Source organism: Paramacrobiotus metropolitanus, unplaced genomic scaffold (genome assembly GCF_019649055.1).
Source record: "Paramacrobiotus metropolitanus isolate TYO unplaced genomic scaffold, Prichtersi_v1.0 Parri_scaffold0000042, whole genome shotgun sequence".
Classification (NCBI taxonomy): Eukaryota; Metazoa; Tardigrada; class Eutardigrada; order Parachela; family Macrobiotidae; genus Paramacrobiotus; species Paramacrobiotus metropolitanus.
In genome coordinates this window covers 1094055-1120616 of record NW_026570262.1, presented here as the reverse complement: position 1 = coordinate 1120616, position 26562 = coordinate 1094055, and the positions used below count along the sequence as shown (strand labels likewise).

The window sequence follows — 26562 nt, the reverse complement described above, 5'->3', positions numbered from 1 at the left end:
TCTATATGAACCATCACATAAAATAGTTATGGGCTAACAGGTATCGATTATTGCCATTTGTTAAATTCTGTTTTAGCCTGACAGAGCGGCACATTTGATTTCTGTATGTATAACCATACGCCGCTACGTTGGCCATAACTTAAAATCGGGTTACTGTTTCGCGATCGTCCATTAAGGAATGATTTGTTTGGACTTGATAATATCCCATATGAATGCGATGAATTACTCAAACACCGTTAACGCAGTATCTGTTGGTTTGCATTCCACATTTGCGCGCATTCCGACGCGTTCGTTTTCAGCCACCTTGCAGCTGCTATGTTATTATCGTTGACATTACTAATGTTCCGCCCGCGATACGGGCACTTCCCGAACTCTTCGTAATTAATGTTCTGTGCCATTACAGTTTATCCACTAATGCGTTTTGCCGATGTGCATTTTACGGATAATTTACACAATTATAGTCATTTTGCTCTTTTCGTTGTCGGTACTTTGACAGCATAATATACATGAGTCTGAGTACCGTATGTAGCGCAGTATAAATAAAAGTTAGCAATATTTTCGGGTGGTTTTCTTTAGCATTGTTTTGCTACGATGAATGGAAGTAGGTGAACCCTTCCACCATGATGTTGTTGTGCCTGTGAATGGACCGATCCTTTCCGGTTGAACGATCAAATTGTGGGACCTAATTAACGCCCGCGTGGGATCGCCTGAATTCTGCAGTGTCCGGTGAAGGTTTGAGGATAATCATTCAATAGCCTGAAGCCGACCCTACTGTGCATTATAAATCAAAGTGCGTACACCGTTACATTCACTACCCTACTTGTAGTTGATTATTTTGTCTTGTGATAATATATCAGTGCCGACAGCTCAACAAGGATTTATTGGTATTTATCATCAACAAAGAACCACAATAAATCAGTGCAGTATCTGTTAAACTACCATCAGTGCTTATCTGTGCGCCATCCGCCGTCCAAAAGCGTAATTATACTGTCAAACAAAAAGCATTTGCCCTTTAAGGGAGAACGAATATTAGCAAGCTGTAGTTGCACCGGAAACCTACAAGCACAATTGGGAACAAAATAGGAGAAGGCTTTCCTATAGGCTATAAACTTGTACACACATACTCCCGTAAAGCCGGTTTATACCGTGCATGACGATGCGCTCAATAGATTCGATCACGCAAGGCCCAACTCTTCATCGGCTGACAGTTGAGAGACGCATCCTTGTAAATGTCTTGCCCGGTTTACGGCAACAAAATGCCCGTGTAATCTTTTATCCTTATGGCATGTACGGTCATTTCCTCCTTACGTGCAGCAGCTGTAACTAGTCGGTGTGCTGTGTTTATCCACATTATAATGAAGGCTGCATTCCCAATCAGTTGTACTATATGGTAACCGAGTGGACGCGGACGCGCCGTCAACCGTTTCCAGAATACTAATGCTACGGGAATCGGCATACAATTGTAAGCTGTTTCGATGTGGTTGTGTGACCGCTTTATGACATGGCGGGCTTTGTGCCCCATGGATGAACTTGGATCCCTTTGGATCAGTTTATTTTGCCTGGTTGGTGTTAATATCGTCCAGCGTCTGCTACAACTGGTACACCGTACCATTACGGATGGCGTTCGAACAAGTCCAGCACGGATTGTGGATTCCGGATTTTATCTGTGATATTTTCTACATAATGGATATCGGCGTGCATTTTCTAATGAGTAAGACGTAATAGCTGTATGGTAATTGGGTTCCGAAAGAAGCCATACGCACTCGGCGTATTGTGTATGTGGTATGTGCGGTGCACTAGAGGTCCTGTTATGGACAGGAAAATGTGTCGACTCGATTGTGGTCTGACACTAGCACAGCTTGAGTAGTTCAAGTGCCGTCTGATTTGCCGACGTTGGCATTTATTGTTTTCTATATACTTGTGGACTCTTCAGAATAGTTCTTTGTTAATCAATAGGAAGGACAGGCTACTTAGATTTAATCCATGGTACAGTTATCAGAAAGCGTTAATTCGATTCTGGAAGCCAATTTCCCAAAGTGTATATGTTGACCTATATTGCTAATGAGTCTTACTTAAGTCGCGGATCCATTTTTTGTTTACTAGAATCGGTTGGACTGAATTCGCTATGGTATTACACAAACACAAACTCACAATAGTAAACAAAATAAGTACTTATACGAATTTTCTAATGCTGTATTGCACGAGTCAGAATAAAAGTTTAAGATGTCGACGATTCTGTTTGGAGTTGCAAAGCGTATGACACATCAAAAGTATACGATGCATAACTGCATTTTCTCCTTCGTGAAGTATTTCTTTTTTTATTTGATCATAATTTAAGTTAACAACGAGGTTGATTAATTTGAATTTGAAACAGAAGATTCATTGCTGTACGTTCTACGTTAACTTCCAATCAGCTGACAGCACATGGAATGGTCGGCAACTAGGCGCTATGATTAAATGAAAACAGCCAACATTCTGACACGTAAAACCAGCAGTGAAACTAAAGTACCAGGCTTTTAATCCGGGAAGCGTACTTCAACCTTACCAACGTAGCCATTATCCAGTATAGATTTTATTCAGTTCTCTTTTGAAAAAATTAATATAATAAGCCAATCAGATTTATATCCATTTTCGATTTTAGGTTTTCTACACAAATGACAGTAAGTAAAATTATTATCCTGCGTGAGACATGATCGTAATGCAGAATAATTAATACATTTAACGTCAGTTCATAGACATTTTATTGCTTTTTGTTGAGTCTTCAAATCACCAAATTGGTGTCTCGTTATTTTATTATAAGGTTGCCATTCGGAAAAAGTGACTATTGTTTTTACCTGTAGCCTTCAGGTCAATATTCAATGGCGGAACTATTTCATAGATATTTCGCGTATGATTTTTACAGTTGATTACCGATATTGTTGCATTTTCATATGTTAATGTATTGTGCTTCTTCTGCCGTGCGATTATGTTTGTCGTTTTACTCAATTTCGGTTGTTTTGCAGTTACCCCATATTCTGGGATCATTGAACAAGACCTCCACCGCTCCCGACAGTTGTATATGAAATCTGTGGTGTTTGTATTGGATGTCGTCAGTATCGTGCCAACTGACTTTGCTTATTTTTCCACACTCGTCAAGGAGGAAATTGGGCATGGCGGCTCAATCGTTGCCTTAAAGTTCACCGCGTCTTTGAATGTATCGAACGTATGACCAGTCATTCTTCCTTTCCCATGGCCTTCCGACTGGGTCGGATTCTTTTCTACCTTTTGGTTCTAATTCATTTAACCGGCTGTGCGTATTACTCCTTAATGTGTACATTGGATTTGGGTATGACGGATGGACGATCGAAAATTACGGTAATTCCAGCGAAGGACAATTTGTTAATTTGTACGTGCGTTGTTTGCACTGGGCTACTGTGATTCTGGCTGACGAAGGGATAATTCTAAAGCCTCACTTGTCATCGAATTGTTGTTCCGCTGCTACTTCACTCTCAAAGGTCATATACTGGTTGGTACCATTATCGCTATCGTGGCCTCCATATTCGGAAACAATCGGCGCAAACTAACGCGTTTTCGTCAGCAACTGGATGGAATTAAGACATACATGGCATTCCGACATGTTGATGAAGAGATGCAGGACCGCGTGTTAAAATGGGCCACCTTCATGTGGGAAGAGAAAATTTCAGAACAGCGAAAATGATCTGGAGATCTTACCGGTGCCGCTGCGGAGGAGCATTGCCAAAGCGGCACAAATGGACACGTTTCAGGTAACAAGTTATATGCACTGGATCAGTTATTTCTTTTTTGACGGTTCTGTAAATTGTGCTGGTTTTCTTGAATTTGGTACGATAGCTCTCTGTATATTGGCGATCGATACTTCAATTCAGGCATCAATTCTCTTCGGCATAGAAAAACGGTAAAAACGCGCGCACCTCTGAGACATTCGATTTCTACGTTGTCTTAAAGGCATCGATCGCTGAATAACCTTTGCTGCTTGGCACCATAAAAAATCGATTGATTAGCTGACTGCGTCAAGACCTTCAGCACACTCTTTAAATATGGATAACGATACTTAATGCAGGTTAGATTGTGTGTTTTCCATATTTAATTCAGACGATATAATTTGCATGATTATCTGTCAGAAATGAGGATAGTGCTGCATCCGCTCTATTACGATGGCTTCGACATTTCTCGTGCAGCACGTAATGTTGACTTTTGATGCCATCACAATTTTTTGACAATTTTGAATTATTATAGGCAGCGAATTTGCAGACGAAATAAGAAAGAAAACGCACCCATACTTGCATACATGCAGACGCATTATATATAGGCAGTTCGTTTGCAGCGCCGTGATTAGATATCCATCGAAAATTATATACAATCGCCATGCTTTGAAGGACATCAATAACTTCAGCATCACTCGTAACAAATCAATTGTCTGGACTATAAAATCAAAATGTATGGCTCACTGCTTTTAATATGGCGCACGTAGTCCTGTACACTTTCATATTATCCGAATTAAGTCTAGAGCGGAAATTGAATGTCAACTTTGTGAAATTTTCGTCCAATGGAATTGTCATTTGCGTAAGAGTTTATCATGAGCGTATTATTGAAATCTGATTGGGAAGGATAGCTGTCTTGTCATTTACAATTTTTCCCACTGGGATAATAAAGCGCTTGGGATAGTTGCACATCGATCGCTCTTCAGCATTTGCATGGCATCCCGGAAACATTAAGAACAACGTTCAGATAATTGGTTTTCACTGCTGGTTGTAGTAGGTCTGTAAACCATCAGAATGTTTTACCATGGCATACTGTTCAGAACGTGCTTTTTTTTAAATCGAGTTTTAAAACATTACCAATATGAAGTTCTACAGATATACCTTTTGATTATTTTAAAAATTCAATCGATTGTAATGCAGCTGCTTTGAATTGCTTAGCGCTGTTGTCTGTCACAGAAGATGTAATCGTAAATGTCGGCACTGTTACTGTACCAAGTTGCAATGTGAATGCTTATTTTATAGAAATCAGGAATATTTCAGTTCTTTTTGGAAAGCGCATTAATACCTGTACCTACACGAGCGTGATCCCGATCTTTGAATATGTCCACTTTGTATGTACAGTATACATACTTGTACTTACTGGCTAGTGCAAACGTCGGTATTATTAATTAAGCGGTAGAGTGTACTGAGTACACTGAATGTACAGCAAATCAATACATCGAAGATGCCGAAACAAATTACCGTGGGTGGAACATTACCTTAATCAGTGTCAAAGCTTTCAGATCTAGAGAGTGACCTTTGAAAAATCCTTTCTAAAGTATGTTCAAAGAAGCTTAGGGCTAATTAAGCTGCGTCAACGTGTAACCTTCAAAAAAACCTTTACATAACAATTGTTGTGGGTTCAAAACTTGCACATGCATGCGCTCAGGCTAAATTTTGCATATTTTGCATGCTGCTGATACGGTAAATCACGTACGTATCTGTAAAGCACATGTAAAACGATTAAAGGATTAATTATTGAGTTTGCTAACACAAGACTGGCCTACGATCGCACCAGCAGTTATTTTCATATATCCATGTCCTGTATTGCAGAGAGTGCAGTTGTTTGTCGACTGTGAGCCTCAGTTTTTGGAAGAACTGATTATGCGCTTGGAGCTACAAGTGTTTTCTCCTGGTGATCTTATCTGCCGGAAAGGAGACGTTGGGAAAGAAATGTACATCGTGCGCAGTGGGACGTTACAGGTGGTATCGGAGCAGGGCGAAGTCTTCGCTAATCTGGCCCAGGGCAGCGTTTTCGGAGAGATTAGCTTATTAAGTATTTTCACCAAACACGAGAATCGTCGAACTGCCAACGTCCAAAGTTTTTCTTACTCCGAACTCTTCAGTTTATCCAGTGGAGACTTTAAGGAGGTTCTGGAGAGTTTCCTGTAGCCCGGGAAAAGATGATCGCCAAAAGCAGAGAGCTACTGAAAGATCGCACGCTGTCGGAGTGGTACATACAAATGCCGATGAAGACACGGATTTGAGCTATAAAATCGAAAGACTGCAGAATCTATCCCAAGAGACGGTCCTTTGATTGAATCGTTTACCAAGACAATTATAACCGATACGGTCAAACTCAAAAAACGCCTGGCTGCTCTGGAGGCGCTGGCATCCAACCGGGAGCGACCACATCCGACAAGGACAAAAGCCAAATTAGCCTTTGCTCAAACTCCTGTTTAGCCCTTTTGCACTGACTTATAAGCTACCACAATGTCTTTGTATATCTTCCTTGCCGGTGGCGCCTTTTCTCCATGTTGATACATCAATAGACATGCCTGATCAATAGCCTTTTGGGAATTTTGTTGTTGCTTTGATTTGCGTAGCGTTTGTTAAACTTGATGAAAAATATGGTGTAATAAATATTAAATATCACATGAAAAGATATTGATGCACTGGTGTTCGTAACACCTTTATCTTAAATGTAAGTAAATAACTCTCTGTATTTGTATATTGTGTATTGTCACAAAAATGATTTATTTCTTACTTATAATATATAGATTTTGACTCGAGCATACGAGTGTACTTCTTGCCTATTAGGTAGTAGATTGTACCCAGAGCAAAGTACAATAACTAAAGAAAAGGAATGCAACGGAACAGTTTTTTTGTAATAATTTCATTTCAATACAAAACAACACGGTTTCGGATGCTGTCTTTCACATTCTGATTTATAATAATACATAACAAATATTAATAATATAATTAACACAAAATATTTAACCGGTAACAAACAAACAAAAATCCAAATATCTACCGCTATCCATAAAAAAACGAAATATTCCAAAAGGCAGTTGAAACACGTAATACTTTGGCCACGAGTACGCAAAAGCGCGACCATAATTAGAAATGCACACTTGAAAATGCACACTTTGTAAAATGCAACACAAATAGTGACTTGTCTTTGTCGCATGCCATTCGGATAGTCTCCAGTTCCATGAATTGGCAGTTATCCGATCCTGTCACGTGTCCATTCAGATAAATGCAAGGCTACCTCCACGCAGTTTCGCTTATGAAAAAAAAGATGTGGACAACCCAAAACACCACACACGCGCATTATCCATCAACAACGTTAATTAAGTGAAAACAAAACAGGTAAACTGGAAAAAGCAAAAGAGAGACCGGAAAGAACCAGGAAAAAAACAAAAGCCTTTCCATCAACTTTAACCTCATGAGCAATTTGGCGGTCCTGTTTGGTGTGTGTGTGATGCACAAGTGAGTACTTGCTGGGGCTGGAGTTGCTCAGCGAGAGGAAAAGAGGAAGAACTTAGAGATTACTTAAGAGCTTTCTCTGAGGAGATAACAAACGTCAGATCGCAGAATTGGCCCGTCTGGATGAGAACAGTGCGGCCACGCCAACGCTGTATGCGCGGCTTAGTTTCGATTTAGTACTTCATTCAGCCGGCTGCATGGCTCAGGATTGCAGGATTTCGTAGTTTCGGTCTCAGACTAGCTTTGCAGAAGGAATGCCGTAAAAGTTGCTGAGATTTTTGGTGCAGGCAAAAGATATTACGTTTGGAAATGCCATTTCCACAAGTCTTTGAGCACTATCAAGCAAATACAACAATGACGCTGAAGAATGAGATTTTATTTTAGTTTAAAGAGCATAAAATTACAAATCACAATACGATTATTGTAAATATATTTAATATTAATTTCATATTATTTTCGGATTTAAAGTAAAATACATAACATTATTAGTAAGCAAATAATTATCTGAAAATTGTTAAGAATTTCGAAGCAAATTATTATGAGTCTGATAAAGTAGAAGCATTTACCTCAGTCCAGTTATCGGCTTGCCATATAAAATGATCGGAACATTCTCCGAACGAACATATCTGCCTCTCCTTTGGTCTGTGTAAAATAGCAAAGCATCAGTATAATATGATCAGTCGGAAATACGTGTATCACCGAGAGCGAACGCCTGATTGTCTAAAGTAGCTTGAAAAGGATCAAACTCACGTTACCTGTTTCTGGTATCGCATCTATAGGGACTCTCTGTGGGCCACCATATAGTCGCACCGGTTAATTCGTCCACTTTGTGACATGTGACGCGGCGCCACCGCACACCGGAACCACAAGTTCGAGAACACTGGAAACAATGACACGTGGGAGACTGACAAAAATTATTTTGTTAAGTTAATCTAAGTAAAATTACTTGGAGTCATTTATGAACCTACGTGCAATCCGTTACTGCAGCGGCTCATTGGCAAAAGAAATTTTATTGGTACGTCGCTACCCGTTAGAAGTTTTATACTAGTACAGCAAAAAAAATTTACAGCTGATGATAAGCACAACGTACTTTTGACCAATCGCCAGCCATCCAGCGGAAAGCACAGGCTTTGGTGGTTTTACACACCCTGACGGATGGCGGAGATTTCAGTCGACTGCCTCGTAGTCGGCAGTAGGAAGAGTCAACAATTGTGTTGTTGACAGAGTATACACACTGGACCTGGCGGAATTGTTTTCCGCTATCACAACTAGCCGAACACTGGAAATGAAACCATTATGACCAATGATATGGTAAATAGTAAAAAAACTCAGAATGTTTACTCTTTTTTTTATAGAAAAGGTTCGTTGTCAGGTATAATAAATAGAAGCACAAAGTGAAATTCCCGAGTTTGAGCGAACTTCGCACCGGTTTTGGACTTACCGCTGACCACCGAGAGACAGTCCAGCGATACAGATTCCCACACTGGTATTCTTCACACACCCGTTTTCCTTTTGGCTTTAATTGACCTTTACATAAGGCATCGTCCACTTTTACCATGGTAGATTGGAAATGCTGACTGAGACCACCACGAGCGCACATAACGTCCCTGGTGCGATAACCTTTACCACAATCCGTGGAGCACTGCAAGAAAAACGCATGTGGGCATAGTACAAAGTATTTTGAGAGACGGTGTGATCCTAAACGAGGTATAAAGTAACTTTCGGAGAACGGTAAGGCGTTCTATACTATTTTAATAGTAACTGCGCTCACCTCCGACCATTTCGAAACTCGCCATTTGGGGCAAACTTCCAGTCTGCATTCATCGGTCGACGGAGGTTTTTCGCTCGCACTGCAGACTGCTTCATCTACCTGAATATCCGTCCTGCGAGGATCAACACAGTTGACCTTTCGTTTCCTGATTCCTTTTCCGCAAGTCACACTACACTGTAATTCAAACCGAAACAAAAACAATATTCAAAGCGCTGAAAAGTAGAAAGCATTTAGTATTAGAATAATTACATCAAAATATATATGTATAAGCAGGTGCAGTATACGAACGGATACTAAGTGGATACATTATCTGCAGCATATCGTGGTGTACCGTGTACCTACTATTAATTCTATAGTCTGTCTACTAGTAGATACAGATACTAGATGGCAAGTAAAAGCGTTGATGTAAAATGAGCATTCACAGTACCGCAATTAATTCTGACTATTAAAACTATAGGACTAGGGCATAAGTTTAAGCTTAAGAAGACGCGTATGTTGCCTTTTAACGATGTACCTAGAACCCACTGCCTAAAAATATACAGCCCAAGAGCCAAAAAATCAACATCTGGAAGCGGCGTTACACCAGAAGGAATGGTCAATAAAACACATATGTTGGGCGCCATCGTCTCGGACAGAAGTGACATTTTGCATACGAGCAATTTCGAAGCATTGTGGGTAAGAAAATTAATGCGGCTCTGCCATGCATACCCTGCGGCAATGTCAATTAGACAACAAAACCAGTTCATACGCCAGCTGCTTAATAGTTATACTAGCTGAACTTGACAATGTGCCTGGTTTTTAAAGAGAACTTATGTTTATTTTTATACATCCGATTTTAGAACCTTTGGAACAGCGACAGTCTAATGCACTACATACTGCATGGAATTAAGTACACTGAACTACACAAATCGCCGACAAACTGGGGTTTCTATTTTCCAACAGATTTCTAACAACTACAACATATTCACAAACGATGTATAACGGTGGACTGTCAAAATATTCTTCAACAAAAATAATAGAAAAACCACAATGGCAGTGCAAATTTGAATACAAAGTAAAAGGTCATGGAAGAGGCAGTGATCAGTCGCATCAACGCGGAAAATTTTAATAATCATAGTCGATATCATCATCTACAAACGATGACATCCCGGTTATTTTCTTAAGCCGAGCACTTCTGTACCGATAACGTTGCAAGTATTTTTTCTGTTTAGCTTTTGCCAGGCCGCTTCCAGATGGATGTACCCTACGTGTAGTTCTACGTGTCTGTACCGGTGACCAGGCGTCGGCCTGCCAGATTCCCTGCACCGAGGTGGTGGTCGGCTGCACTTGATCCGGTTGCAGCACTGGACCCACTTCGTGCACGGCCTGGATCTGGGATGCGGCCGCAACGGTGTTCCAGTAATCCACCGGTGTACTGCTGCAGGGGGTCTTGTGGCAGCGCTGGACACTGACCGGGCGCTGTGAGCGGCTACAATGGTAGCTGGCCATGGTGGATCCGCGGGAGTCTATACACTGTACCATACGCCGCTGGTATCCCCCACCGCAGGATTTGTTACACTAAAAATAACACCGTCATTAGAATGGCTGCCAGATAACTCTTGACTGACAGCAGCTGGACTTCGTAGTAACAAATTGTGATGGCTGTCAGCTGGCGTAAATGATCACTGATCGTCACTTTCTGTAATGAATATTGCTCAGTTCTCATTACTTATAACAAGTTAGCAAAGGTCCTCCTCGTGTTTTTCCGTTCCGATTTTATGTGCATCTTCATTTAAAAAAATGAATATTTAGACGGGATTGGTGCTGCTATGACATTTTACTCAAGGAAGCAAGCATCGTTAGCAACTTGGCATTATCTATATTGTAGTTACACTTAAAAGTTAACCTTTTGAAGAAGTGTGTTGCCGTGTTGCCAACTGCCTGACAAGATTCAGCAGATGCATGGTTTAACGGTACTTACTGGTCCCCACTGGCCGTATTTCCACTCTGGACAGGGTTGCTCGTTGCAGCGGGACGTATTTGTCGGCCTATTGCTCTCGTCACACAGGGGACCATCGGATGTCGATCTATAATTATTGTCGGGCATTTGGCAGGCTACCAGACGTAGCCGCATTCCGCCACCGCAGGGTTTCGAGCACTGCAGACACATAATAAAACGTACTGACATACAAATGTGGAATGTAAAATAAATAGAGCAAAACAATTCTAGGCAAAAAACAAATTTCTACACTTTGAACTTTGAAGCGCCATTAAAGTACTATCGTTGACCATTGTATTTTCCACTCCGGATTTTCAACTCTGTAGCCCCTTATTCTCTTACCTTTCCCCAGCCACCTGTAATCCAGATGCCTTTTCGTGCTGCAGTTGTCGAGATATTAGAAGGTCGCCTGGTAATGGTGGTTCTTTGTGTAGTCGTCGTCGTTGTTGCTGTCGTTGTCTCCGGCGTGGATTGATAATATTGCTCATATCTGACCTGGACTAACGGGTCATCCGCGTTCCGGTCTCCGCTGTCTTTCATTCGGATCAGAGTGCGGACTTCGCACATGGCCAGATCCGGACACAACTGCGTGCTGGGTGGACGGCTGTTTTTGTCACACTCATCCTCATCCTTGACCGGCCGGTGGTTAACAACGCATGCCACATATCGTCGCTGCATGGCTCCCCCGAGACCATCGTTACAACTAGCGGTGCACTGCACAAACCACAGAGCATGTTATTCAATTTTAATTTTTGCTTTTAAAATGTTTACCAATAAAAAATACATTATCAAGTAGCTATTGGCAGCAATTTTCACAGGCTCTTCAATATAATTCTCTAATTTCATTAGCTGTAATTATGATTTTGTGACCGCGATTTTGATAATTAACCGAAATGTCATGTAATATTATGTCACCCAAACACGGTGCTGAGTTGTTTATCAAACATTTCCCCGGCGATCGTGTTTCTTACCTGACCCCATTCGCCATACTGCCACGAACCACATTCGGAAACCAGACACTGCTCTTTTCATGGGGTTTAGGCAGGGTCGCCAGGCGATGTGGGTCAAATATTTTCCGTCGCGACTTCGGCACCCAACTGAACGATACCTTTCCCCATGCCCACAACTTTTCGAACACTGGATAATCAGAGCAGCGTAAATTAGCATCTAACTATCAATCTCAAGACTAAAATTACTATTTTAATTATTTTTACGGCTTACTGGTGTCCACGATCCAGTCACCCATTCCACGTTACCACTGTAACTGGGCGTGGTGGCGTAACTACAACCGGCCGCCGGGGTACAGGAGGCGGACCGGAAATAGGTGGTGGCGGACAGGGTACATCCGGGCAACGAATCGCCGGCGCGGGTTTCTTCACCGGATCGCACAGTGCATCTTCCGCTTCCGTGCCTTCCATACGCAACAAACACTTAACGGCGCGTCGCATTATTCCCGGTCCACACGTTGTCGAACAAACACTCCACGGTCCAACTGTCCAGTCGGCCGCACGGTTGGGGATTACATGCTTTTGGTTGGGCTCAGGCGCTTGGTGGAACGAGCAGTTGTACGGCGGAACACTATGCCCGGTGCTTAAATCCACGCAGACCGACGAGCGACTCTGTACGCCGCCGCCGCACGGCCGACTGCATTCCGACCAGGCGGTGTACTTCCAGGCCACCAGCCGGCAGCTGCCGGTACACGCGATCTCTTCCGCTGGCTTGGGTTCCGCTAGTTCGTTGCACTTTTCGACATCTACTTCCTGGATACGCGGCGCCTGATTGCGCTGATCGGCCGAGGAGAGGTTGTCCTGATACCACAAGTGCGCTTCGCCGTGGCGCTGATTGTCGTCGAACATTTCCCGCAAGCAGCGCACTTGCCGACGGATTCGGCCGGGCTCATTACAGGGCATTGCACTGTGCATCCGGATCCTGGACAACGTCCCAGCGCAGTGCGCAGTGATCGTTGCAGGAGCGCGAATACTCCGACGAGGGTGGCTGGCCGACGCAGTTGCCTTTCGTAACTGGATGCCGGTCGTTCTTCCTTACGCAGAGTAAGTTACGAAACTGCAAGCCTAAACAGAAATTTCTAAATTATTTATGAAGTGTTATCACCCGCACTCGTAGTAACTGTCGAATTGTGCACTGCATTACATGCGTAACAGTGTGAACGGCACATCCATCACATTTATTGTTTTAGCATTTTTATGTTTGTTTGTTTATGTCTGTGAATTATTCTTGTTTATATTGGTTATTAACTTATTATACAATGTGTTTGTGCTTACCTTTGCATTCTTTGCTGCATGAATTCCATGGTCCTTCTGGATCCCACCTGTATTCATCTCCAACCGACAGCATATACGCGTAGTAAACATCCGGAGGGCGCAATTCCCCAACTGTCAAAACCTAGACCATATATCACACCCGATTGAATGAGGCAAGTGGAAATTTAGAGAAAATGTGTCAATATTTCATGTCCAAGTTATGCGGTAACATGGGGGCAGATAAAACCAGCAGTCACTAATCAAAAAGTCCGCGGCAGTCAAACAAGTTCGTAATGAGCGCCCGCTTTGTCCGTTTGACCGACTGATGCGGCATATCAAGCGGGTTATTTAGGGCCATTAAATTCTAACTGTCACTTCATCTTCCTAACAAAATCATCTGAATTCTCGGGAAATTCTCTACTGCGGAAGGCCTTCTGCACCATTTGCACTCAAATTAAATGTATAATAAATTATCATGCTTTTAGCGCTGGCGTCTGACCTAAAAATGGTGTAAGATTTAAGCGGATTAAAATCCACTCAAAACTTCATCGGCCAGTCGCATCGCTAATAAAATTAAGAAATGGCACGTGTTTTTGTGCGTGTTGTATTTTAAGAGCAGCATGCATTCATGTATTTTTTTTGCAAGAAAGAACATAAAATGCCAAAGGAATTTTTACAGTAATGGCAATTCTGAAAATCCAGTCGTGAAACACTTACATAAAGTAGTAACTTTTCACCAATTGCTCTTGTACAATTTATCCTCTCGACGTCGGTATCGGAACCGGTATAATCGATCACAGCATTTTTCACTGGATATTCTCTATGGAACATGGAAACGATGAAGTCCCCGTTGAAGAGATATGCGCCTTCGCTGTTGACAAGGGCTGTGAAAGTAAATCCATTAAGCGGCACAGTTTAACGGCTCATAAACAGGTTGCCTTGTCGACTACCGACCGAGATAATTGTGATCATCCTTCCGGCCTTCGTAGGCATGTTGTCGTATATCAATGTTAGAAGCGCCTTCAGGAATTTCCACAATGAAATTATACCCTGTACAAACACCGACAGACATTTCTGAACACAATGCACCTAACGCTGTCGTAAAACGTGCCATTTCTCCGTGTTCTCAGAGCATGTTGCAACATACCATAATTGCGTTCGTTATATGTTCCCGTCACGGTGCGACACGTTGAATTATCCCCGCCGCACACACCGCACGTGTCACGCTTCATTTGTGACCCGAGCTTGCCGTCGCATCCTGCTTTCTGCATTTGAGAAAACATGACTTTTTTATGTGTGTTGATCTTGTACAACACATTAATGATAAGTTTACGCGGAAGCATGACAGATAGCCACGGATGAGTGATTTTATGTATCGGAAATAATAAGGTGGAACATTGGTAAAGACGATCGTAAATTTTGAATGATAGTGAGAACTACATGCAGAAAAACCACATCAACAAAAGACATGCGGGCCAACATGGTCGTAAATATTAGCATGTCACATTACAGTTTCTGCGAAGATATGTTGTAAAGAACATAATCTCTGTTATCTAACAACATTTTCCCTGCTGCGATATACTGCACCTAACAATTTTATATAATAAATTTTTCATTATTATGTAATTTTTCAAATAAATATTAAATTATTCTACCATACGTATGATAATTTTTGTTTATCGCTCATACTTTGCAGACGCCGTTAACGCATATATCCGAAGAATCCGGTCCACAGGCTGTTCCGTCGATGACCTTGTCCTTCAGTAAGAAAAACTTGCTCGTTCCCTCAACTCGACAATACAGCTTGCATTTCTGACGACTTGTTTCTAAAAATATGAGAATTCTAGTAACTGTCCAGACGGAGACCTTGCACAACAAATATCAAATATTAATGCAGTACAAACACAACTCCACTTACGACCATAAACTTTGGCAGTCCATACCACGCTGGGTTCAACACCTTGGTAGCCCATCGTTTTGCCATTAAATGCGCTACACTGTTCTTCCCGAAAGTCCAGCTCGGTCGCTCCGCAGTCCTTCAAGTTGCATGATTTGTAGCGAATTCTCTGACCGGAACAATATTTACCACCATTCTGAGGTCTGCAAAAATATATTATGGAATACATGGAACGTGCTACAATCACCGCACCAATGCATCAGCGCCATACTTTGGATTATCACATTCACGGACTGATTCCTTAATTCCCCCACCACACGTTCGCGAGCATCGTCCCCATCGGCTCCACGGTCCCCATCCGCCGTCCACCGGATCCAGGCGGGTAAAATCCTTTTTAACACACTCTCCGCGCTTACACCACATATTCCATCCACGACGTGCCATCCGCCCAGGGCAGATGTTGCGTGCGGCAGCCCGTCTGGTTGCCCAGACTGGTTGTGCACCACAGCCGCTTACATACCGGCATGAAAGGGCACACCGAGGCGCCTTCACCAAATACCAACTGGCACTGTTTGGTTACATCAAACATCTCACCGGGAAACAGAAAGGAATTGACGGACATCCGCTCCATCTGATAGGGATCTCGGCCCTGCACTAATTCCAGTCGGGTGGTGATACTGTTGGCCGCACTCGGCTCGTCCAGCAGACAGCTGGCCTCACCGGATTCCAAGAAATCCATCAGCTTTTTCGCGCTGCACGCCGACCACGTCCACGGATTGGAGTTATGGTCTAAACGGGGCGCCATGACATTGGTGTAGGTGGAGAACACTCCCGGCATGAAACTCCGACACATCCGGTCATCATCGTGGGGAATGTTAAAAAGGTGACCCAGCTCGTGTGCAATGGTGAAGGCCGAACTCAGACCGCTATCCTCGACGATCGCACAGGATTTTTGACGGTCACACATGGTGCCGATTTCAGCCAGTCCCAGCGTGTCGCATTTGTTTTTAATACGGCAGAGATCCTGCCGGGTCAAGAGAATGGCGGCATCGTGGTGGAATGGATGGGTGTCGTCTTGCATGTTATAAGCCGATTGCCATTTGCAGAAGCTGTCCAATGTCTCTTGGGCGCTCCAGGTTATGCGCGGTCCATCACTTTCGTTTTCGAGTACAATTAGTCTTCCAACTATTATACTAATGGAGTTGCCAATGCTACAACCAGCAAATATAATTGATTGCCTTTTCAATAAATACGGATATGTAACAATAATTCTTCAACACCAAAGGTCTGACGTTATGCCCTGGGAAACGTTTGCTGTTTAACTCTGCCAGGCCTAACAAGAGCCTTTTTACGTCAATTTTTGCGGTATTTATAAAAACGAACACTTTCAAAACCAAGTAAATGTCAATATTTTTATAAAAGTCCATTTATGAGGAACATTTATGGAGAATATAATTTAATATTCATACTCAGGAAATTCTTACTAAAAGAGTAAAAGTACTGATACTTAACAAGGCAAATATATACTTAATAGTTAATACTAATTGCTTATTACTTGAAATGCTGTTAACTGCATTTTGTGTAAGCACAGTTCTAATTAGGCTTTGATGGCAACAAAATTGATTCTGTAACCTTGAAGATTGCCTTATTCAAACCACTTGCCTTGCATCGCGGTAAATCATTGCAACAATGGACATCAGTGTTAGAATGTATTCATTCAATTCCTTCCCGTGAAACTGCCGCATTGAATAATCAGCGACAACCAGCAATTCCACATGATATTCCCACGCTGTGGAAGTGAATTCGCTCATGTCGGTTTCGCGTTTCATTCGGCCAGTTGTCCGATTCATTCCTACATTTCGGACCGTCATCATGGATGAATTAAGTATGTCGTCTGACATATGCCGAGTTCGATATAAAATGTGCGGAGGAAAATTAAAAGTATTTTCGTTTCGCGGTATACTGGAAGAAATATCCGCCATTGGTTGCAAAAGATAGTCAGCATCCGGTAAATGAAATGCTCCCATCTGAAATTTCATGTTACTTATTAGGGTACCTAATCAGCGATCTAAATGTTGCGTGATGGAAGACATGTGTTATCAATATACTGTATTTTATAGTATTATTTTATAGTTATATAGTTATACTGTATTTTATAGTTTATTTTATCGTTAATTAGTATATAAAATTATGTATTCCATATGAACAGTGCCGTCTATCAAACTTTTTAATTTCTTGTCAAAATGGTAATACATTTTTATGCCCTGCGTTCTGCAGTTTCAGGGTTAAAATAACAACGTACATAACAACGCGGTCTAGTTGTTACGATGCTTTGTAATCTAAGAATACACACCAGGTGCAATTACGCATGATTTAGAAGTATTTTGTGCGTAAATAACAGTAAGTAATAATTCTACGAATATATGCTTCATTTTTCAGCAGTGGAAAACAGTTAGATAAAAACTATTGTATATTAAAAGACAGAGAATAGTAGTGTAATGTTTCGTTGAATTTGTAATCTTTTTATTATAAAAGCGGTCAACGTTTTTACATCACACTTCACAGCATTAGCCCCATAATTTGCTACCGGTGGACATGAAACTATCGATTACGCCCAGATCATTTAAAATTAATATTCTATGTTTAACCACCAAAACCGCAAATGTACGTCATGCTCTATTATCTGGTTACTGAATCACCGAAATCATGTCGTAGTGAGTCGTACAATGTTTCCGAAAGAATTCAACGATATCAGAATTCCTCTGACGTCAAGAAGGAACGTTTTTTTATTCAGTAAAATTCTTGAACAAACCTAATGCTAGTTACTGTCAATCTGTGCGGCATTCGATGACAATCATCGAACTCCCAGGCAGACAGTAGGTTGTCCGCAAGTGGGCTGCGCAAGCCGCAAGTTGCGAAATGAATTCTCAGTATTTGACCAATTAATGCACATCATGCTTGCACGCAGGACGCCATAATTTCAACTGTGTTAAATCAAATTCATCGTTTTCAGCATTCTTCAATATACATGTAATTATTCACTTTTATCAATGGATTTAATGCCCACGCACCTGTCGCTGCAGGAAATGAACAGCTTGACAGAATCGGCTGAACAAACATAACGAACGACTTGCATATTTTAATATTTGACCCGGCACAAAGAACCAGCATACTTTTGCCGTGCTTAAAACTTTTCATCAATATTGAATTTAAATTTTCACTAAAAAATTTTTGCAAGCCACTTAGAACCCTTCAGTTAAGGAAAATAAAATATCGCGATTATCCAGGCGGTCAAATGGACCATAAATAATATGGTCAAGGGTTTCACTGCACCAGAGTCAGTAAGAAAGGAAAACACTAATACATTAGTGTTACTTTGTAGTCTGCAATACTATTCTGTAGATTAAACTGAACAATCTTATTTTTGTCTCCGCTGTTCAGTGAGCTCTGTTGCACTTTACAAACAATTCATCTACAATTTCAGAACTTTTTGGTACGGTATGACGTTAGCCATATCATGATCACCTGCTGTTTCTGCGAAATTTTCAGTAACTTGTTAAAATCGTATCGTCGTATCATCGTTAGCGATGATCATGATCATAAAATGTGGCAAATCCGAACAGGTGTTTCGTATCGAAATAAAATAGCAATCGTTTCCAGCGCTTGCCGAGTACAAACACTTGTACGATTTCTGCTTCATATGCACTGAAAATTAATGCAGAATTTTAAAAATATCACAAACACGTATGAATATAACATGCATTTATTAAAGCCAATAAATCTTCTCATTAAAGCGGAAGCATGTGGCAACTGTTCACATTCAACAAGGCACTTAACGACCCAAGCGCGACTGCCGTATACGGTGTGCAAGACGTGCGAACATTTTCTGGCAGAAAAACATAGTAGACGATAAACTGCTAATCGATAAATTTGGTGTGTTTAGTTCACTGCACAATCAAAACAATAGCTTACAAACTTAAAATGCCTTCCAAGATGACATCGATCGTAACAGGCTTACGTACATAATTTATTAATTTCGTTTTCGTATGTGTATTTCTATAAAGTATGGCCACTTTCACAGAGTCGAACAGTTTCATCGATACTATTCGTATAATTGCATGTTCTTTCCACACCACGAACAATGGTAATAATGTAACGTCGGTACACCATAGCAGATATTATATTGCGCAAAGTTAACACAGTAAGGAAAACATTGATGAATCGGCCCTTAATGCGGCATGAGCCAGTAAAAGCTTACATTACTAGGTTGACACCAACAACGAACAGTATTGTTGTCGCGTTATTGATGGTGCAGCGACAATTAACCTGATTCTCAAGAAAGTTTAGCAAGTCAGAGATGCTAAGAGTTTTGCATCGGCGACGGAAGCGGCATACGACATTGCACCAGAATTATGATCCTAATGGTCGCAATGGTCAGTATTATAAATATCGCTGAGAGATCGGTATCAGTATTTTGATGTGGGCGGCATTTGTAAAATAACTCTTTAAACGCTCGCTCTACATGATAAAACTTATGTCTAGTGTTATATATGGCTATGTAACTTCCTCTTACACTTGCTCAAGTGGACAAAGTGCGGCAAAGGTTTTTCTTCTTGTTTTTCTTTGGAGTACTTGTGGTCGAACAGGTGTTGTGTGAGGTTTTTCCATTAACACAATGCTTGCTTACGAATGCAACATATCAGGAATATGGCTTCAATAAAGCATGAGCAGAAAATTATGATTTATCAATATTGTTTCAGTTAAGCCAACAATTTTGTGTGCTTTGAACCTTTTGCGGCACGTTTACTTTTACCACGTGGCTAACATTTGCCAACGCGCGGTACAACAATACACTTCCGTCTGGCAATAAAAACGCCGAAATTCCTGCAACCGCAATATTACCATACCCGCGATCATCAGCAGTTCACTACTATTAACGGATCCGATTTGATCAAATCAACGTGCGGAAACATTGAAATATTCATCAGTGAAACTAAAGTGCTAAACGTGCTTTAGAACGCTTTGTGGCTTTTAATGATTGCACAAGTGCTATTAAGTATTAGGTGTAACATATTATGACATATTGTGTCTCGTGTAACGTGATTATTGCTCTAGTTAGACCTCCTCAGCGACGCAAACAATGCAAGCAAATTCGATTATTATGCGCAGTATTTTATTTCGACTTGTATAGATTTAATTATAACATTAAGTTTCTTATGCTGAAAATGAGTATTACACGGGATTTAATGACCCATAACAGCATAAGCTTCACTGATTAAATTTGATTAAGAATAAGAACTACTGTAACAGTACGTATTTGGAATACGAGTGCAAACGTGAAAACACTTATTACTTTACTATAATACGAAAAGTCAGACATCTTTCTCTGTTGGCTGGTATACGGCCAGTGCAGCGCACTATGGTGCATAAGTTATGATTCATAGAGATAAGGACGGGTATGTTAGAAAACGGAGCTGTGCAGCGCGGTATCTTGAATACGTGCGGTATAGTTGTTTTGACCATTCGGAGCGCAGATAAGTTCCGGATCGTGATGACACACGTTACCCGTCGTTATCTACTGCGCATTATGCACAAAAAACCAACTGGCGTTGGAAAGATACGGGAATGTCTGAGTCTTCGTAATATTAAGCAAGACACAAGCACGTTCGCCATGTTCCTAGACTATATAATTTTTTTGGGGATAACCCATACATCAAATAATAAAAAAAAGAAAACACATTTGGGAATAAAACATTTTGCGATTTCAAAGGAAAATTAACTGCTTAACGACATTCCTTAATTAAATTAAATGTGGTTGCATTTATGCACATACAGATACAGCTTGTTATGCTGCACGTTGATGTAGTCACACATATTTCTAGAATTTGTATCGTAGTTTATGTGCTCCACGTCCACGCTACCATTTCACAAACCAGGCACGAGGATAAAAAACCGCTTATCTCGGCAATGAAAAATTGTTATGAACGTCGCGGTATGGTCTACCACCGTTTGTATCAACAGTTATCAATTTGACCTTAGCAAGTCGGTTGTGGCGATGCGTATAATTGGACGCCTGGAACACCATCTATAATTACCCAAGTGGAATTTGATTTTGTCGAAGATACTCGCAAGAAATATTTATAGAATAAAATTTTATATTGTTTAACATGAACGCAGAGCTGTATGGCGGCGATGGCTTCCTGCACCATGCTGAGGGTCAGGAATTGGGTTACGAAAAGTAAATGGCCCGAAAGTCGTAGACGGCGGTTGTGACGTCACAGTGTTAATGAGCTCCCGCTCAAATACGCTACTACAGCAGTCGCACGCTAAAATAATAGTGTCTTACGTCAAAATGCACAAACTTTTCACGCGTCGCTAGTTTTATGAACAAATTGGAAGGGAAATAATTTAAAAACTTCTTCCTCTAATCAACAGCCACAACAGCAAAAAACTGCAGTCGTTTTTAAATGTAATAAGAACTGGCGTTTTCGAGCAAAGTAATAAGGTACGCTCCGGCATCGTATATGTGATTAATTAAATAAAGATGCGCACAGCGCTGTACACGTGTATACAAGTATGTAATGTCATGCCAAAATCATTCAAATTTTTTGCGACTATCCGAAAACGACAATTCAAATGTTTTAGTGACATAACTGTTTCAAAAAAAACTGTTTAACTATTTCAGTTTAGTATAAACGACAACTACCGACTTCGGCTGACGTATAGAAGATCTGCATCGTACTCTGGCTAATTAATTGTCCTTTAACGTGCTGACTCACCAAACCAAATTGCCCAACCGGGTAATCCGCGGCCGTGGCGCTGAGCCGAGCCGGCTTTTGGATATTGTGCAACGTGTTCCAACATAAATCTATCACAGCTTTAGAATCTACGTCACCGTTGACCGTGCCGACCCGTAAACAATTGTCCAGCCAAGTGACATCCCGCCTCGCGGCTTCCGTATCCAGCCATGTCATCTGATGGCCAACATGCTGCACCGTGAACCCTGGTGATAAAATATTCCACCCTGACAGCAGCTGGCTAGGTTCAATCCAATCAAAATGGAAACTTCTGCCAAATGCTTGAATAAGATAGTCGGTTTCATTCTTCAGTGGGTGCAAAAGACTACGTCGCGCCCGGCCCGTTTTATCAATTTCGGATGTCGGCAGTGGATCGGTTTTTTGGCTGCTATCGGCATCGTAGCTGTAATGCCGTGCGGATGTGACCGGGTAAACTAGTTCATAGTCCGGGTTAATATTCCCGGAAGATTCTGAAAGTCCAGATACAAAGTCAACTCGCATCAACTTTTGGTTTTAACTTTTAACTTATCAGTTATTACCACATGCTTTAAATTGAATTGCTGTGTATCGAAATTAAAGGCCCCAGTTTTCGTTTGCAAATGTGAAAAAATTTCAGTTTTTTTTAAATTTAAAATTGACGTTAGATACACGAAATTCGCGTTAGATACATCAAACTGCTCGTCTGTTCAGCCGATCTGAAAATTTTTAATTAGTTTGTTTAAAATGACTGCTATATACCTGACTACATTTGAAAGTGTTCTTTCTTCTTTAACTGCTAGCTTTTTAGTAATGCCAAAAGTGTTTCTGCTTTATTCGTTATACTGTACAAATTGTATTGAAGAATCAAATAAAAACAGAAAGAATCCCATTTATAATTCCAGCCATTAGATACCATCATCCATGCTCTGTTAAACAAATCAGCCCGACATTCTGTTTACTATGTCTCGGTAGCCTATCGCAATTTTATTACCAGGTTTATGTCTTAAAAAGTCAAAATTCTTTGGCGAAAACTGGTGCAATCGGGTACTAACCCAAGGTGTTAAACCCTTTTAATAGGTAATTCAAATGGGTGCCTTTGCAAAATCGGAAGTTTATTTTTCTGACTGTGTAGTAAAACTTGCATTTTGCAGCCAGCAATTAAAATTTAAGTATAAAAGCCATAACAAGAAAAACCGGTAAAAAATATATGCTTTTATCATAAAACTACAAAACTGTTATCGACCGTAACAGAATTATTTTGATTGATATTTTTATTCTTATCTAAATTTTGATATAAAGGGGGTGACTTGGACTTTTCGTGTGCACACATCCGATTTTGTTGCAAATGGTTACACTATAGTCGCCATCGTATGCGTAGTAGTTCGTAATAGTTCATAAGCCAACCAATTCACCGTGAAGAACACTGTATCGCAAGAAGTGGTCTACTTAACGCCAACAAAACTTCAATTCAAATATGCGAAATACGCTGATTCCACATCACTTATGCACAGTAATTAAGTCTCAAGAGATCTGTGGAGATGCATTAAGCAAAGCACAGAAAAAACTACGTTTTCCAGCAAAAGCTGGTTGGCCTATGAAATGCGGCTATTTCGCAAAAGTATGCTTTTTTTTGCTGTTATGCGTCGATGTATGTAATTTCTGGTGTAAAATTTTTGCACAAACATAGGTTTCAGTTAAATAAAGCACTGGATGCAAAAGATTCTAGGAACCGCAAAAAGAATATTGTCAAAAATAATTGCCGGCATGTTGGCAACCGAACGACTTTTTCCTTGACGGCTAATAAGGAGCACATTAATATTAATAGACATTTAAATAAATTTTGCACACGGTTTTTCTAAAAGCGGCACTTGCATTTGTCTTAGCTATAGTGCCCCAGTACGTGTGTGCATGCGTTGTTACCTTGTGCTACAAAGTAACGATGATGAATGTTGGCAGCATAAATCGTTGTGTTGACATTTTCAATTGTTCTTGCGAAATGTGTTAAAGGATGACAAGCAACAATATGGGAAGGCATTTGATGCAGCAGCAGCCGGCGTTGGCGTTGTACAGACGGCCAAGGTTGCCTGTCAGACAGCTGACAATTGTGGCCAGATAAAGGGCTAACCGTGTTAGAGATCTTCCAGTGCCATACCAGAGTCTGATTGGTATGATAATCAGCTGCGATTGGACTCCATTTCCTGTTGCAGTATTCCTGATGCATCATCTCATCAACGCATACTGCTCTATCTCGCCTGACAGACAATACTCGCATTGGGGCGTCGTCGGCGCTACTCACATCATGATCCCGACTGTATAAGTTGTCCATATAAACATTTGTATATTTGTTGATATTTAGCTCGTGCGATACGACAATACCCGGCAGTGTCCGCCATATAGCCGGTATATTATATGGTAATATTCTTTGCTGCGGGTAGCAGCATATGTCGACACGACCCGCACAATGCTGCTCTTCATACCGGCGATTAAATATGGAATATACAGAAGAAGAAGAAAAATATATAAATGCTGCAACAACGAACAAAGCATAAAGGGGCACTGACGGATGGAACATGGTGGCCCTTGTATGCAAGCGGACGCCTTTCCCGCCTGCAGCTGAGCGGGAAATCGCCACTGAACCCGGTCGGCACGGAAGAACAGTTTTGTCACAGATAAACCCAAGCAATGAGCGCCACTGCCCGGTGAGAGGTTGCAAAGGGAGAGACCAATCCAGATAAATAATAAGCTCCCGATCACAGAATACAACAAAAACCCTGCATCCGTTGCATATGCGGCTGTCTGTAAATCATCCGTAATATGAAAAGTGGAAACATTGTCAGTTAAACAACGTCCGGCGATGATCCACGAGGAAGATGTGCTGTAATATAAATTATTCCAAAAGAAACGGATCATGGCCGCTCGCAACATTCAGCTGGTGAAAATAATTCCCTTTGCCCACGTAACATTATATTTCGGAATAAAATAAAGTAAAAGCTATTGTCGCCGGTTTTAGTGTCTGCTTTAATGAATAAATGCATGTATGATTGCTGGAAACAGCTGCAAAAGCGCGCGCGCACATATATACACAGTGAAGCCGACACTGGTCAAGATACTGGACGAGAAGGATGGGATTGGCAATTTGGCGGTATCAATAAAACCGATACATGGAGAATTTTATTGTATACAGCCGAGCAGCTAACCGTAGAGCGCAGGTAGTATAACGCAAAACCGGTCGCTTTTAGCAGACACACAAGCGCGAAGCTAAAAAGAAATGCTAAAAGAGAAGATCGTTAAAAGATGCTGTAATATACGATATCCAATAACGCAAAAAGCAATAAAAACTTTGCTGCATCGGACCAGCATCCATCTTCACCGGCAGCCAAGATACACCGTGCAACCGGCTAACCAACACGTACCCAAACAGACTAGCTCGTTCCCACGCGCACCCCGCGCAAATCTTTAACTGGCTCTGTGCGAATACATAGAACTATCACATACATATTGCTCTGCATGGCAGGATATACAGATATATCTGTACTACTGGCTCGGCTGTCTACGAAGAAACCAATGGCGGCAAAACGCGTGACAGCATACTACGGCAAGTTAGACGATAAAAGTTGTGCGCACTCGGAAACGGCGCATGTATATATATTTATCATATATATACTGTACAATTACATAGCCGAAAATTTAACTACTGCAAGTTTTACACAAGGAGACGAAGCGGGTGGGAATATCTTTACGCATTTACCCTTTACACCGCATCATCAATACTTAGTGTAATACGTAATACTGGCAAAAGAACGGACTGGCAAATTATTATCACGAAGTGCTCATCTTGTGCGTAAACGATGTAGTACAGATGTGTCTTCTGTACTAAACGCTTATGTATAAGAAAGTATTGTAGACGCGGACTTAGCACGGATCGTTTATTATGCCGTAGCACTACATAATAAATTTAGCAATCCACAAACGATAAATAACTTAGGTCTAGGACAAGCCCAAAGCGGCTGAAAACTAAACCATTTAGTACCTAAAGGAATTTTCTTTTCTGCATGCATAAAAGAAACGTTTGGTTTAGCCGCTGCGTACGCGTGTCAATCACCACTGCCGGTACTCGCCAAATACAGCTTGGTTTGCTTTTGTGACCATTAATATAAAAGAATATCCTAACCATTATGCATCAACCAGCATCTATTAAGAATTTAATGATAATGCCGTCTCAGTTTCATGTTTACTTGATGTCAGTTTTGGAATATGTTGTGTTCGTTTAGTTTCTGTATTAGTAGTAAAATGTTTCGACACATTGAACGATCTAACCATGGTATGGATTACTACTGGATCTTATCTACAGTTTGCAACGGGCTGCATGCTGTTAATAAATTACTGGTATGACGTATAGGGGACTAAATGGATATGATATTGTAGGCATTTCAAAATAGTATACTTAAGCCATTCTGTGCGTTCTAAATAAACAGAGTGCTCAGTATCGTTATTCGTCAGAACGTCCACAGAATATAGAAGGGACAAGCTAGACGCACATATTGCAGCTAAGTAATTGTTAACATTTGTAATCTGCAGAAGAACAATTTCATATTTATCCGGACACAAAACCTTGAAAACTGCTTAAAAAAT

The 26562-nt window shown here is 41.1% G+C and overlaps 2 pseudogenes; one reads left to right on the top strand and one right to left on the bottom strand.

The window, feature by feature from the left end:
• The first annotated feature begins 1524 nt into the window (after positions 1-1524).
• LOC129590784 (cyclic nucleotide-gated cation channel alpha-3-like) lies at positions 1525-6221 on the top strand (annotated as a pseudogene).
• A 1188-nt stretch (positions 6222-7409) lies between these two features.
• On the bottom strand, positions 7410-25335 carry LOC129590766 (A disintegrin and metalloproteinase with thrombospondin motifs 20-like; annotated as a pseudogene).
• Positions 25336-26562: the final 1227 nt, after the last annotated feature.